This window comes from Aquarana catesbeiana, linkage group LG08, assembly GCF_042186555.1.
Source record: "Aquarana catesbeiana isolate 2022-GZ linkage group LG08, ASM4218655v1, whole genome shotgun sequence".
Taxonomy (NCBI): domain Eukaryota; kingdom Metazoa; phylum Chordata; class Amphibia; order Anura; family Ranidae; genus Aquarana; species Aquarana catesbeiana.
The window spans coordinates 275,352,825-275,365,469 of record NC_133331.1 but is presented as its reverse complement, the minus strand read 5'-3'; positions in this window follow the sequence as shown (position 1 = coordinate 275,365,469).

Here is a 12,645-nt window from a genome sequence, read left to right as displayed (position 1 = left end):
CGGTCAGACGGCCACCTTCTCCACCGCTCCTTCTTTGACTGACCGAAGCCTCAGCAACACGTTGTCCAGAAACAGGAGTTTGTAACCTCCCAGTCTCTGGGAACGCGTTGCACAGACCTTTCTGCAAGGCCTCCCGAAGATGTTTCATCCTCTGCTCCCTCTGCGATAGCAAGATAAGGTCCGCAACCTTACCCTTGTAACCTGGATCAAGGAGGGTTGCCAGCCAGTATTGTTCCTTCTCCTTGATACCACGAATACAAGGATCCTTACGCAGGCTTTGCAGGATCAGGGAGGCCATGCAGCGTAGGTTTGCTGAGGCATTCGGTCCGGAGTCCTCTGGGTCACTAAGGACGACATGGTCCGCAGCCACCTCCTCCCAGCCACGTACAAGTCCATGTGTTTTTGGGACTGATCCCTTAAAGACTGCTGCTGATGCTGAGTGCCAGGCTCCACCTCCATACTGACACAATCTTCCTCCTCCTCCTCCTCGTCCTGTGTGATCGGCGGGCACGCAGGAACACTGTCTGGATAAAGGGGGCCTTGAGAGCTAAGGAAGTCCTCCTCTTCCTGCCTCTGTTCTGCCTCAAGTGCCCTGTCCACTATTCCACGCACCGTGTGCTCCAACAGGTGGACAAGGGGGACAGTGTCACTGGTGCATGCACTGTCACTGCTCACCATCCTCGTGGCCTCCTCAAATGGTGAGAGGACAGTTCATGCATCCCTGATCATGGCCCACTGGCGTGGGGAAAAAAAAACAAGCTCCCCTGACCCTGTCCTGGTGCCATAGTCGCACAGGTACTCATTGATGTCCCTCTGCTGCGTGTGCAGCCGCTGCAGCATGGCCAACGTTGAGTTCCACCTGGTGGGCATGTCACAGATTAGGCGGTTCTTGGGCAGGTTAAACTCCTTTTGGAGGTCCGTCAGCCGAGCACTGGCATTATATGACCGGCGGAAATGCACACAGACTTTCCTGGCCTGCCTCAGGACATCCTGTAAGCCCGGGTACCTGCCCAAGAACTGCTGCACCACCAAGTTAAGGACGTGAGCCAAACAGGGCACATGGGTCATTTGCCCCTGTCGGAGGGCAGAGAGGAGGTTGGTGCCATTGTCGCAAACCACCATTCCTGCCTTAAGTTGGCGTGGCGTCAACCACCTCTGAACCTGCCCCTGCAGAGCTGACAGAACCTCTGCCCCAGTGTGGCTCCTGTCCCCCAAGCACACCAGCTCAAGCACCGCATGGCATCTTTTGGCCTGCGTACTTGCGTAGCCCCTTGAATGGCTACGGAGCACCGCTGGTTCCGAGGACAAAGCACAGGAAGAGGCCATGGAGAAAGAAGAAGAGGAGGGGGTGGAGGAGAGAGGTGTGTCACAATCATTAGCATTTTGGAGGCGTGGTGGCGGAACAACCTCCAACACTACTGCACCTTGTCCTGCATCCTTCCCAGCTGCCAGCAGAGTCACCCAATGCGCCGTGAAACTTAGGTAACGTCCCTGTCCATGCCTGCTGGACCATGAGTCAGTAATATGCACCTTACTGCTGACCGCCCTGTCCAGCGAGGCATGGACATTGCCTTCCACATGCCGGTAGAGAGCCGGAATCGCCTTCCGTGAGAAAAAGTGGCGTTTGGGTACCTGCCACTGAGGAACCACACATTCCACAAACTCACGGAAGGGGGCAGAGTCTACCAACTGAAAAGGCAGCAGTTGAAGTGCTAGCAATTTTGCCAAGCTAGCATTCAACCGCTGGGCATGTGGATGGCTGGGAGCAAACTTCTTTCGGCGGTGCAGCAGCTGGGGCAGGGAAATTTGCCTGGTACAATCTGATGTCGGTGTACCAAAAGCAGATTGCCCACAAGTACTTGGCTGTGACACACCTAATTCTACACCTTCATTCCTCTCAGTGCAGGTCTCAGAGAGGACTGAAGGTATAGTGGGGTTGGAAATCTCAGCTGATGAGGAGCAAGGAGAGGTCCTCTTTGTTCTTTGGTGTGGGTCTTTTAGATACGCTTGCCAACGAACTGCATGGCAGGTCAACATACGTCTGGTCAAGCATGTGGTACCCAAGCGGGAGATGTTTTGGCCACGCGAGATACGCTTGAGACATATGTTGCAAATAGCAGCGGTGCGATCTGATGCACTCGTCACAAAAAAGGCCCACACCAAAGAACTTTTTGAATAACGTGCAGAGACTGCAGCGCCCTGCACATGTGGAGCTTTGGGGTGTGATGCAGTCAATGTGCTGCCCTTAGGCTGGCCCCTGGAGGGCATCCTGCCTCGTTGGTGATGTGCCGCCTCCTCCTCCTCCTCCTCTCTCCTATCAGGCACCCACGTTGAGTCAGTGACCTCATCATCCCCTCCCTCCTCATCACTGGAGCAAACCTGGCAGTATACTGCAGCAGGGGGAGCATGACTGCCAGATTGCTGTCCTTCTTGGGCACCCCCTCTGTCCGTGCTCATGTTACTGCCTTCATCGAGCTCAGTATCATCATCAGAGCCTTCCAAATGCTGGGCATCCTCCTGGAGCATGTACCCAACACTGTGGTCAAACAGTTCGAGGGACTCCTCAGGAGGACATGGTGGGGCTAGGGAAGGAGTCACTGATGACATTGAGCCGAGGGAAGAGGCCGCTGCTTTGCCAGACAAAGTACCCTGGGCATGGGTGAGAGAAGATGAGGAGGATGAGGACGGCTTGGTCATCCACTCGACCAAGTCTTCCGCATGTTGCGGCTCAACACGGCCAGCTGCCGAAAAAAAGGCCAAGCGTGTCCCATGGCCACGTGCTGATGAGGATGCACCGTCTCCACGACCAGCACTAGACACAGAGCCTGCTTGCCCTCTCTTATTGGCTTGTGACTGTCTGCCTCTCCTTCTTGGCCTTCCAGACATACTAATGTCCTGTAGCTGTACTAAGCTGGGATATATATATATATATATATATATATATATATATATATATATATATATATATATGTACTGATACTGCAGCTAGCAAAATCAACAGCCTGCCTGTAGTATGAGAACACCACCAACCTTCTACAGGTAGCTTTAGCTGAACACTGTGAGGTGGACGCACCCCACTAACTTGTAGGTTTAGCTGAACACTGTGAACAGGACGCACCCCACTAACTTGTAGGTTTAGCTGAACACTGTGAGCAGGACGCACCCCACTAACTTGTAGATTTAGCTGAACACTGTGAGCAGGACGCACTGCACTAACTGTAAATAGTCTAGCTGCCTGACTGTGGTACTAATAGGATCAAAAGAACACCAGTAATTTTCTTCAGGTAGCTGTATATACTATAACAAGACAAGCCTGCCTGTCAGTAAGAAGATAACGTAACGGATCTAGCTGAACACTGTGAGCAGGACGCACTGCGCTAACCTTGTAGGTTTAGCTGAACACTGTGAGCAGGACGCACCCCACTAACTTGTAGGTTTAGCTGAACACTGTGAGCAGGACGCACTGCACTAACTGTAAATAGTCTAGCTGCCTGACTGTGGTACTAATAGGATCAAAAGAACACCAGCAATTTTCTTCAGGTAGCTGTCTATACTGTAACAAGAGAAGCCTTGTTACAGGTAGCTGTCTATACTGTAACAAGAAGATAACAGGAATGGATCTAGCTGAACACTGTGAGCAGGACGCACTGCACTAACTGTAAATAGTCTAGCTGCCTGACTGTGGTACTAATAGGATCAAAAGAACACAAGCAATTTTCTTCAGGTAGCTGTATATACTGTAACAAGACAAGCCTGCCTGTCAGTAAGAAGATAGCAGGAACGGATCTAGCTGAACACTGTGAGCAGGACGCACTGCACTAACTGTAAATAGTCTAGCTGCCTGACTGTGGTACTAATAGGATCAAAAGAACACCAGTAATTTTCTTCAGGTAGCTGTATATACTATAACAAGACAAGCCTGCCTGTCAGTAAGAAGATAACGGGAACGGATCTAGCTGAACACTGTGAGCAGGACGCACCACACTAACTTGTAGGTTTAGCTGAACACTGTGATCAGGACGCACCCCACTAACTTGTAGGTTTAGCTGAACACTGTGATCAGGACGCACCCCACTAACTTGTAGGTTTAGCTGAACACTGTGAGCAGGACGCACCCCACTAACTTGTAGGTTTAACTGAACACTGTGATCAGGACGCACCCCACTAACTTGTAGGTTTAGCTGAACACTGTGATCAGGACGCACCCCACTAACTTGTAGGTTTAGCTAAACACTGTGAGCAGGACGCACCCCACTAACTTGTAGGTTTAGCTGAACACTGTGAGCAGGACGCACCCCACTAACTTGTAGTTTTAGCTGAACACTGTGAGCAGGACGCACTGCACTAACTGTAAATAGTCTAGCTGCCTGACTGTGGTACTAATAGGATCAAAAGGACACCAGCAATTTTCTTCAGGTATCTGTCTATACTGTAACAAGACAAGCCTGCCTGTCAGTAAGAAGATAACAGGAATGGATCTAGCTGAACACTGTGAGCAAGATGCACTGCACTAACTGTAAATAGTCTAGCTGCCTGACTGTACTAATAGGATCAAAAGAACACCAGTAATTTTCTTCAGATAGCTGTAAATACTGTAACAAGACAAGCCTGCCTGTCAGTAGGAAGATAACAAGAACGGATCTAGCTAAACTGAATACAGTGTATATATATATATGCAACACCTGGGATGCATATATATACACAATACACTGTAAGTGCAGCTAACTGACTGACTGTTCTGCCTAATCTATCTAACTCAAATCAAATGTCACTGTCTGTCTCTCTCTCTCTCAATGAACGCCAGAACACACACTACACAGGGCCGCTGTGCAGGCGGCCTTATATAGTGTGGGGCGTGTACTAAATCCCCTGAGCCATAATTGGCCAAAGCCTCCTTGGCTTTGGCCAATTACGGCTCTCTGTTCAGGCGGCGCTGTGATTGGCCAAGCATGCGGGTCATAGTGCATGCTTGGCCAATCATCAGCCAGCAATGCACTGCGATGCCGCAGTGAATTATGGGCCGTGACGCGCCACACGAATTTGGCGCGAATGGCCCATATCGTTCGCAATTCGGCGAACGACCGAACAGCCGATGTTCGAGTCGAACATGGGTTCGACTCGAACACGAAGCTCATCCCTACTCAGCAGCCATGATTATCGTGGTCTGTTTGCAGAGGAGAGGGCATAGCTAGGCAGGATCAGCCAGGTATTTCAGGTGATAAGAGGGTCCAAATGACACAGCACAAGCACTGTGCTGTATAACAGGCTTTAACCCTTTCATGACTAAGCCTATTTTTGAAATTTGGTGTTTACAAGTTAAAATCCATATTTTTTGCTAGAAAATTACTTAGAACCCCCAAACATTATATATATATATATTTTTAGCAGAGAATCTAGAGAATAAAATGGAGATTGTTGCAATATTTTATATCACACGGTATCTGTGCAGCGGTGTTTTAAACGCAAATTTTTGGAAAAGGGACACTTCCACAAATTTTAAAGAATCCAAACAGTAAAGTTACCCCAATTTTTTTGTATAATGTGAAAGATGATGTTACGCCGAGTAAATAGATACTAAACATGTCAGGCTTTATAATTGCACGCACTCGTGGAATGGCGACAAACTATGGTAGCTATGAATTTCCATAGGCGACGCTTTAAATGTTTTTTTACGGTTACCAGGTTAGAGTTACAGAGGAGGTCTAGGGCTAAAATTATTGCTCTCGCTCTGACGATCGCGGCGATACCTCACATGTGTTATTTGAACACCGTTTACATATGCGTGCGCAACTTCCGTATGCGTTTTCTTTGCTGCGCGAGCTCGCGGGGATGGGGGCGCTTTAAAAAAATTTTTTTTATATTTATTTTATTTATTTTTATACTTAAAAATTGTGTTTAAAAAAAAAAATGTTTTTTTTTTACTTTTATTGCTGTCACAAGGAATGTAAACATCCCTTGTGACAGTAATAGGTGGTGACAGGTACTCTTTATGGAGGGATGGGGGGTCTAAAAGACCCCCCCATCCCTCCTTTACACTTCAAAGTATTAAACGGGAAGTGACATCATGACACGGCTTTGTTCCAGCCCGCCCACAGCCGCCGGAGGCAGACGAATGGACACCGGGCCTCCCGATCGCACGGGAGGCCCGGTAAGAGCGGCGGGAGGCGGGGTTGTCCCCTCCCGCTCCTCCGGTATAACAGCCGAGCGGCTTTTAGCCGCATCGGTTGTTATATACGGGTAGCCGATCGCCCGCTCGAAACAACGGTACCGGGATGATGCCTGCAGCTGCAGGCATCATTCCGGTATAACCCCCGAAAGCCGAGTATGCAGATGTGTTTACGGTCAGCGGGAAGGGGTTAAGGGAACGGGATCTGTATTTTTTTGAGGGTTAACAAACACTTTAAGGTTAAACCACTTCCAGTCTCATTGTGTGACCCTGTGTCTTCTTACACTTCCTGAGACTGAATAGTTTTCTTCCTACACTGGGATAACCATTGAGGTATTTGTATAGATAGCCTCTCTTCTCTACGGAGAATAAGTTTAGTGCTTGTAGCGGTTCCTCGCAATTGAGGTCCTCCAGTCGCCTTATTAATTTTGTTGCCCTTCTTTGCACTTTTTCTAGTTCCAGCACATCTTTCCTGAGGATTGGTGACCAGAACTGGACAGAATACTCCAGATGTGGCCGAACCAGAGTTCTATCTAGTAGCAGGATTACCGTTTTATCTCTGGAGTGAATTATTTTTTTTATGCATGCCAATATTCTGCTTGCTTTGCTTGACATTGCCTGCTATTGCTCAATCTGTCCTTCTACTAGGACCCCCAGATCTTTATCCATGCTGTATTCTCCCAGAGGTTCTCCCCCTAGTGAGTAAATTGCATTTATATTTTTAACCCCCAAGTGCATTACTTTACATTTTTCAACATTAAACCTCATTTGCCGTGTAGCTGCCCACATCATTATTTTATATCCTGATGTGAAGTTATTGCCCTGCTTATTTTTGTGTTGTCAGCAAAAACTGAAAGTGATCTATTTATGCCGACCTCTATATCATTTATTAATAAATTGAACAGAATTGGTCCCAGGACCAAGCCTTAGGGTACCCCACTTACCACTCCAGACTAGTATAAGTGCACGTTATTTATCACCACCTATTGGACACGCCCCCGTAACCAGTTTTCTATCCATGAACAAACTTTATGGTCCATGCCTACAGACCTCAGTTTGTAGATGAAGCGTTTGCGGGGAACTGTATTGCTTTTGCAAAATCCAGGTACACCACGTCCACAGGCCTTCCTTTATCTTGGTGGCAGCTCACATAGAATGTCAACAGATTGGTCTGGCAGGAACAACCCTTCGTAAACCCATTTTCATTTGTGTGGATGGAGGAACCTGTGTATTGCCAGCTTCAATCTTTTCAAGTTCTGGTAGTAAAAAAAAAAAAAAAAAAGGCACACACATAGAATAATAGTAAAAAAAAAAATCTTTATTGAACTGTGACTTGATGGTGTGGACAATTGGTAGGCAGATCAGTATCAACTCAGACCAATCAGGAAGCCCCTCAACCTTTGGTGTTTGACTTTAGATGAAGAGAAGATCCAATCTCCGACACTCTTTCAAGAGTCAAAAGCAAGGCAAAGAATGAAGGAGACTTTTATTTATAAAATTCCAAAGAGCAATAAATCTTTTAACACTGTGCTTATATTATTTGTTAATAACTTACAGAAAATCTGCGTAGTGTGGAAGTATGAAGTAATAGTTTACCAGAGATAATATCAGCACACAGAGTCACTATTATTGATCCTTTCTTCTGAATACGCTAATTTTATGAATGTCAGGCTGACTTCCTTGTTGCAATAATCTGAGTCAGTGACCCAGAGCAAGCATGCAGATAAGCACTTCTGACTCGTCCAGACATCCAGACTTAAATACTTGAGTCAGGTCCATGACTCTGAAAGTGCTGAATACAGAGGATCAGCATGACAGCCAGAAAACTAGCATTATCCGAAGGAGCTCAGCAATGGCAGTCACCATATGTTTCTTATGGTGGGTTCTGTAAATTACATTTGCATGGGTTGGACAAATGTATGGAAACCAGTACCGTATGGTAAAAGAACAAAATCATTACCTAATATGCTGTTGGACATCCTTTGCCATCCAAGGCAGCCTGAATTCTCCTGGGAAATGACAAATATAAATCTTGGATAGTGAATAATAGAATCTAATACCACTCCTCATGTAAAAATCTGGGTCACAATCCTGCACAATGTCCTTTTGTCTCTTTCGGTCAGTTAACCATGTCGACAGCTCTTATGCTTATCAGACAACGTTTTCCCAGAAACTATATACCATCATACCCTTTGAGAGTGGGCAGCACAGTGGCTAAGTGGTTAGCGCTTCCGCCTAGCAGAACTAGGGTCGTTAGTTTAAACCCCAACTATGGCACTACCTACCTGGAGTTTGCATGTTCTCCCTGTGCCTGCGTGGGTTTCCTCCAGGTACTCTGGTTTCTTCCCACAATCCACAGACATGCTGACGGGTTAATTGGGTCATATCTAAATTGGCCCCAGTATGTGTGTACAGTGCCTTAAAAAAGTATTCATACCCCTTGAAATGTTCCACATTTTTTCATGTTACAACCAAAAACGTTAATGTAATTTATTGGGTTTTTATTTGACAGACCAACACAAAGTGGCACATAATTGTGAGGTGGAAGGAAAATGATAAATGGTTTTCAATTTTTTTTTACAAATAAAAGAGAAAATGAGTCAATACTTTGTAGAACCACCTTTCACTGCAATTACAGCTGCAAATCTTTTTGGGGATGTCTCTACCAGCTTTGCACATCTAGAGAGTAACATTTTTTTTCCAATTCTTCTTTGCAAAATAGCTCAAGCTCTGTCAGATTGGATGGATCTGTGAATGGCAATTTTCTAGTCTTGCCACAGATTCTCAATTGGATTTAGGTCCGGACTTTGACTGGGCCATTCTAACACATGAATATGCTTTGATCTAAACCATTTCATCGTAGCTCTGGCTGTATGTTTAGGTGAACCTCCACCCCAGTCTCAAGTCCTTTGCAGACTCTAGCAGGTTTTCTTCTAATGCCCCGTACACACGGTCGGATTTTCTGACAGAAAATGTGTGATAGGACCTTGTTGTCGGAAATTCCGACCGTGTGTAGGCTCCATCACACATTTTCCATCAGATTTTCCGACACACAAAGTTTGAGAGCAGGCTATAAAATTTTCCGACAACAAAATCCGTTGTCGGAAATTCCGATCGTGTGTACACAAATCCGACGCACACAGTGCCACGCATGCTCAGAATAAATAAAGAGATGAAGACTATTGGCCACTGCCCCGTTTATAGTCCCGACGTACGTGTTTTACGTCACTGCGTTCAGAATGATCGGATTTTCCGACAACTTTGTGTGACCGTGTGTATGCAAGACAAGTTTGAGCCAACATCCGTCGGAAAAAATCTTAGGATTTTGTTGTCGGAATATCCGAACAAAGTCCGACCGTGTGTACGGGGCATAAGTATTTGGCTCCATCCATCTTCCCAACTCTGACCAGCTTTCCTGCCCCTGCTGAAGAAAAGCATTCCCACAACATGATGCTGCCACCACCATGTTTCACGGTGGGGATGGTGTGTTCAGGGTGATGTGCAGTGTTAGTTTTTTGCCACACATAGTATTTTTCTTTTAGGATAATAAGTTCCATTTTTGTTTCATCTGACCAAAGCACTTTCTTCCATGTTTGCTGTGTCCCCACATGGATTCTCGCAAACTGCAAATGGGACTTCTTATGGCTTTATTTCAACAATTACTTTCTTCTTGCCACTCTTCCATAAAGGCCAGATTTGTGGAGTGCACAACTAATAGTTGTCCTGTGGACAGATTCTCCCACCTGAGCTGTGGATCTCTGCAGCTCCTCCAGAGTTACCATGGACCTCTTGGCTGCTTTTCTGATTAATGCCCTCCTTTCCCGGCCTGTCAGTTTAGGTGGACGGCCATGTCTTGGAAGGTTTGCAGTTGTGCTATACTCTTTCCATTTTCGGATGATGGATTGAACAGTGCTCCATGAGATGTTCAAAGCTTGGGATATTTTTTTGTAACCTAACCCTGCTTTAAACTTCTCCATAACTTTATCCCTGACCTTTCTGGTGTTTTCCTTGGCCTTCACGATGCTATTTGTTTAATAAGACCCCTTTCACACTGGGGCGGTTTTCAGGCACTTTAGCGCTGCTAAGCACCTGGAAACCGCCTCTCATTCATTAAAGTGTGCCTTTTCACACTGGGTCGGTGCGTGTGCGAGACACAAAAAGTCCTGCAAGCAGCATCTTTGGGGTGGGTTTGGAGCGCTGTATACAAAACGTCCCTGCCCATTGCAATGAATGGGCAGTGCTTTCAAAGCGTCTTAAAAGCAATTTGAAAGTGCCACAAAACTGGAGTTTCTAACCCCCCTAAAACACAAACACGACCCCACTGTGAAAGGGGTCTAAGGTTCTCTAACAAATCTCTGAGGGCTTCACAGAACACCTGTATTTATATTGAGATTAAATTACACACAGGTGGAATCTATTTACTAATTAGGTGACTTCTGAAGGCAATTGGTTACACTAGATTTTAGTTAGGGGTATCAGAGTAAAGAGGGTTGAATACAAATGCACGCCACACTTTTCACATATTTATTTGTAAAAAAAAATTGAAACCATTTAGCACTTTCCTTCCACTTCCCAATTATGTGCCACTTTGTGTTGGTCTATCACATAATCCCAATAAAATACATTTACATTTTTGGTTGTAACATGACAAAATGTGGAAAATTTCAAGGGGTATGAATACTTTTATAATGCACTGTATGAATGTAAATTAGGGACCTTAGATTGTAAGCTCCTTGAGGGCAAGGACTGATGTGAATGTGCAATATACAATATATGTGCAAAGTGCTGCATAAATTGACAGCACTATACAAGTACCAAAAATAAATAAATACCGTATCTCGCAACATTGAAAATAAATTGGCAACTTCACAGAGGCACCAAGAATTTGCCCTCTTTGAAACTCAGTAAGCTCTGACATGACTCCACATTACTAGCAGCACACGCAGTGAAGGATGAAAGTGAGGATTCCCACCTATTAGCTAGGTGTCTCATCACACAGCGGAAGCAAAAGAATGTTACATCACTTCCGCCTTCCGCTTTCAGCACAAAACATGACGTCACTTTCACACCTGCAAATCATGTAGTGTTTCCATATTTTTGTCCAACCCCTGTGTTTCCCGGTGAAGCACCTCCTACTTACAGATGGCCTTCAGTATTTGTCAGTAAACACCTTCCACATTATGGACATGAATATGACGTGACCTTAAAGCGGAGTTCCACGCGTTTTTATTTAGTTTATTAAAAGTCAGCAGCTACAAAAAGTATAGCTGCTGACTTTTAATAAAGAGACACTCGCCTGTCCCACGGTCCAGCGATGCGGCCGCCAGGAGCCTCGCTCCTCTCCCCCTCCTCTCTGCGGCGCTCTCATAGCAACTGTGAGCACCAGCTTACGGCAAGTCGCGCTGCGCTCTGCTTTTGACCAGGCTGTAAGGGAGGAGCTACCTAGGGCGAGAGGAAGAGTTGCCTAGGTGGCCGAGAAGAGGAAGGAGGAAGTGGGACAGGAAGTCCCACTAAAAAGAAGGTACCCACCCCCCCCCAAAAAAAATGACATGCCAAATGTGGCATGTAAGGGGGCGAGGAACTCTGCTTTAAAGCGGGATTCCGCCATTAAAAAAAAATAAATAAAAGTCAGCAGCTACAAACAATGTAGCTGCTGACTTCAAATAAGTACTTACCTGTCCCGGGTGCCCTCGATGTCGGCCGACCCGTTCCTTGGCTCTCGGGTCCCGGCACCGCCATCCTAGATAAGAGAAACAGGCAGTGGAGCCTTGCGGCTTCACTGCCAGTTTCCTACTGCGCATGCGCGAGCGGCGCAGCGCTTTGTGAATGGGACGCGATGTGTTGTGGGACACACACAGTTCCCATAACACACCGCGCCCCATTCCCCAGAAGATAACGTGGGGAGGAGAAGACTGAAGATCACCGCGGTGTAGGAAGAGGCAGATTAGGAAGACTGCCTAGCAACAGCCATTTCATATAGGTAAAACATTTTTTTTTCTTTTCCTCCATTTTTTTTAGGGATTTTTTGGTGCATTTTTTTTTTTTTTTTACAGGGTGGACCTTCACTTTAAGTGAGCCGACTGGTGTGAAATAGGACTTTGTCTGCAGGAAAAACATCTCCCGCACTCAGCGCAGCAAAACAGCTTAACTCTGGTTAGACATCTCTGGGAGTGGATATTGCCTTCTGACTTGGTTTGCCCTCTCTCATGGGGCCTCCCTTTAGGTACTTGGGATTGATCTGTTTCGGCAGACCTCCCAGAGGACTGGGCCTGCCTGGCTTCAGCTAGTGAGTATCTCAGTCCCTGTCAGGAGCCTTGCGCCCCCCGGGGGTTCAGGGTAAGGGTCCTTCCTCTTCGGAAAAGGTCCATGTGTACACCCTGTGCACTATTTTGTGTTCTCACTTTTTTTTTTTTTTGCACTGGGTGTTAAGGCCCGTACACACGATATAAAAATCGGCTGAAAAATTTTGTTGGACGAAC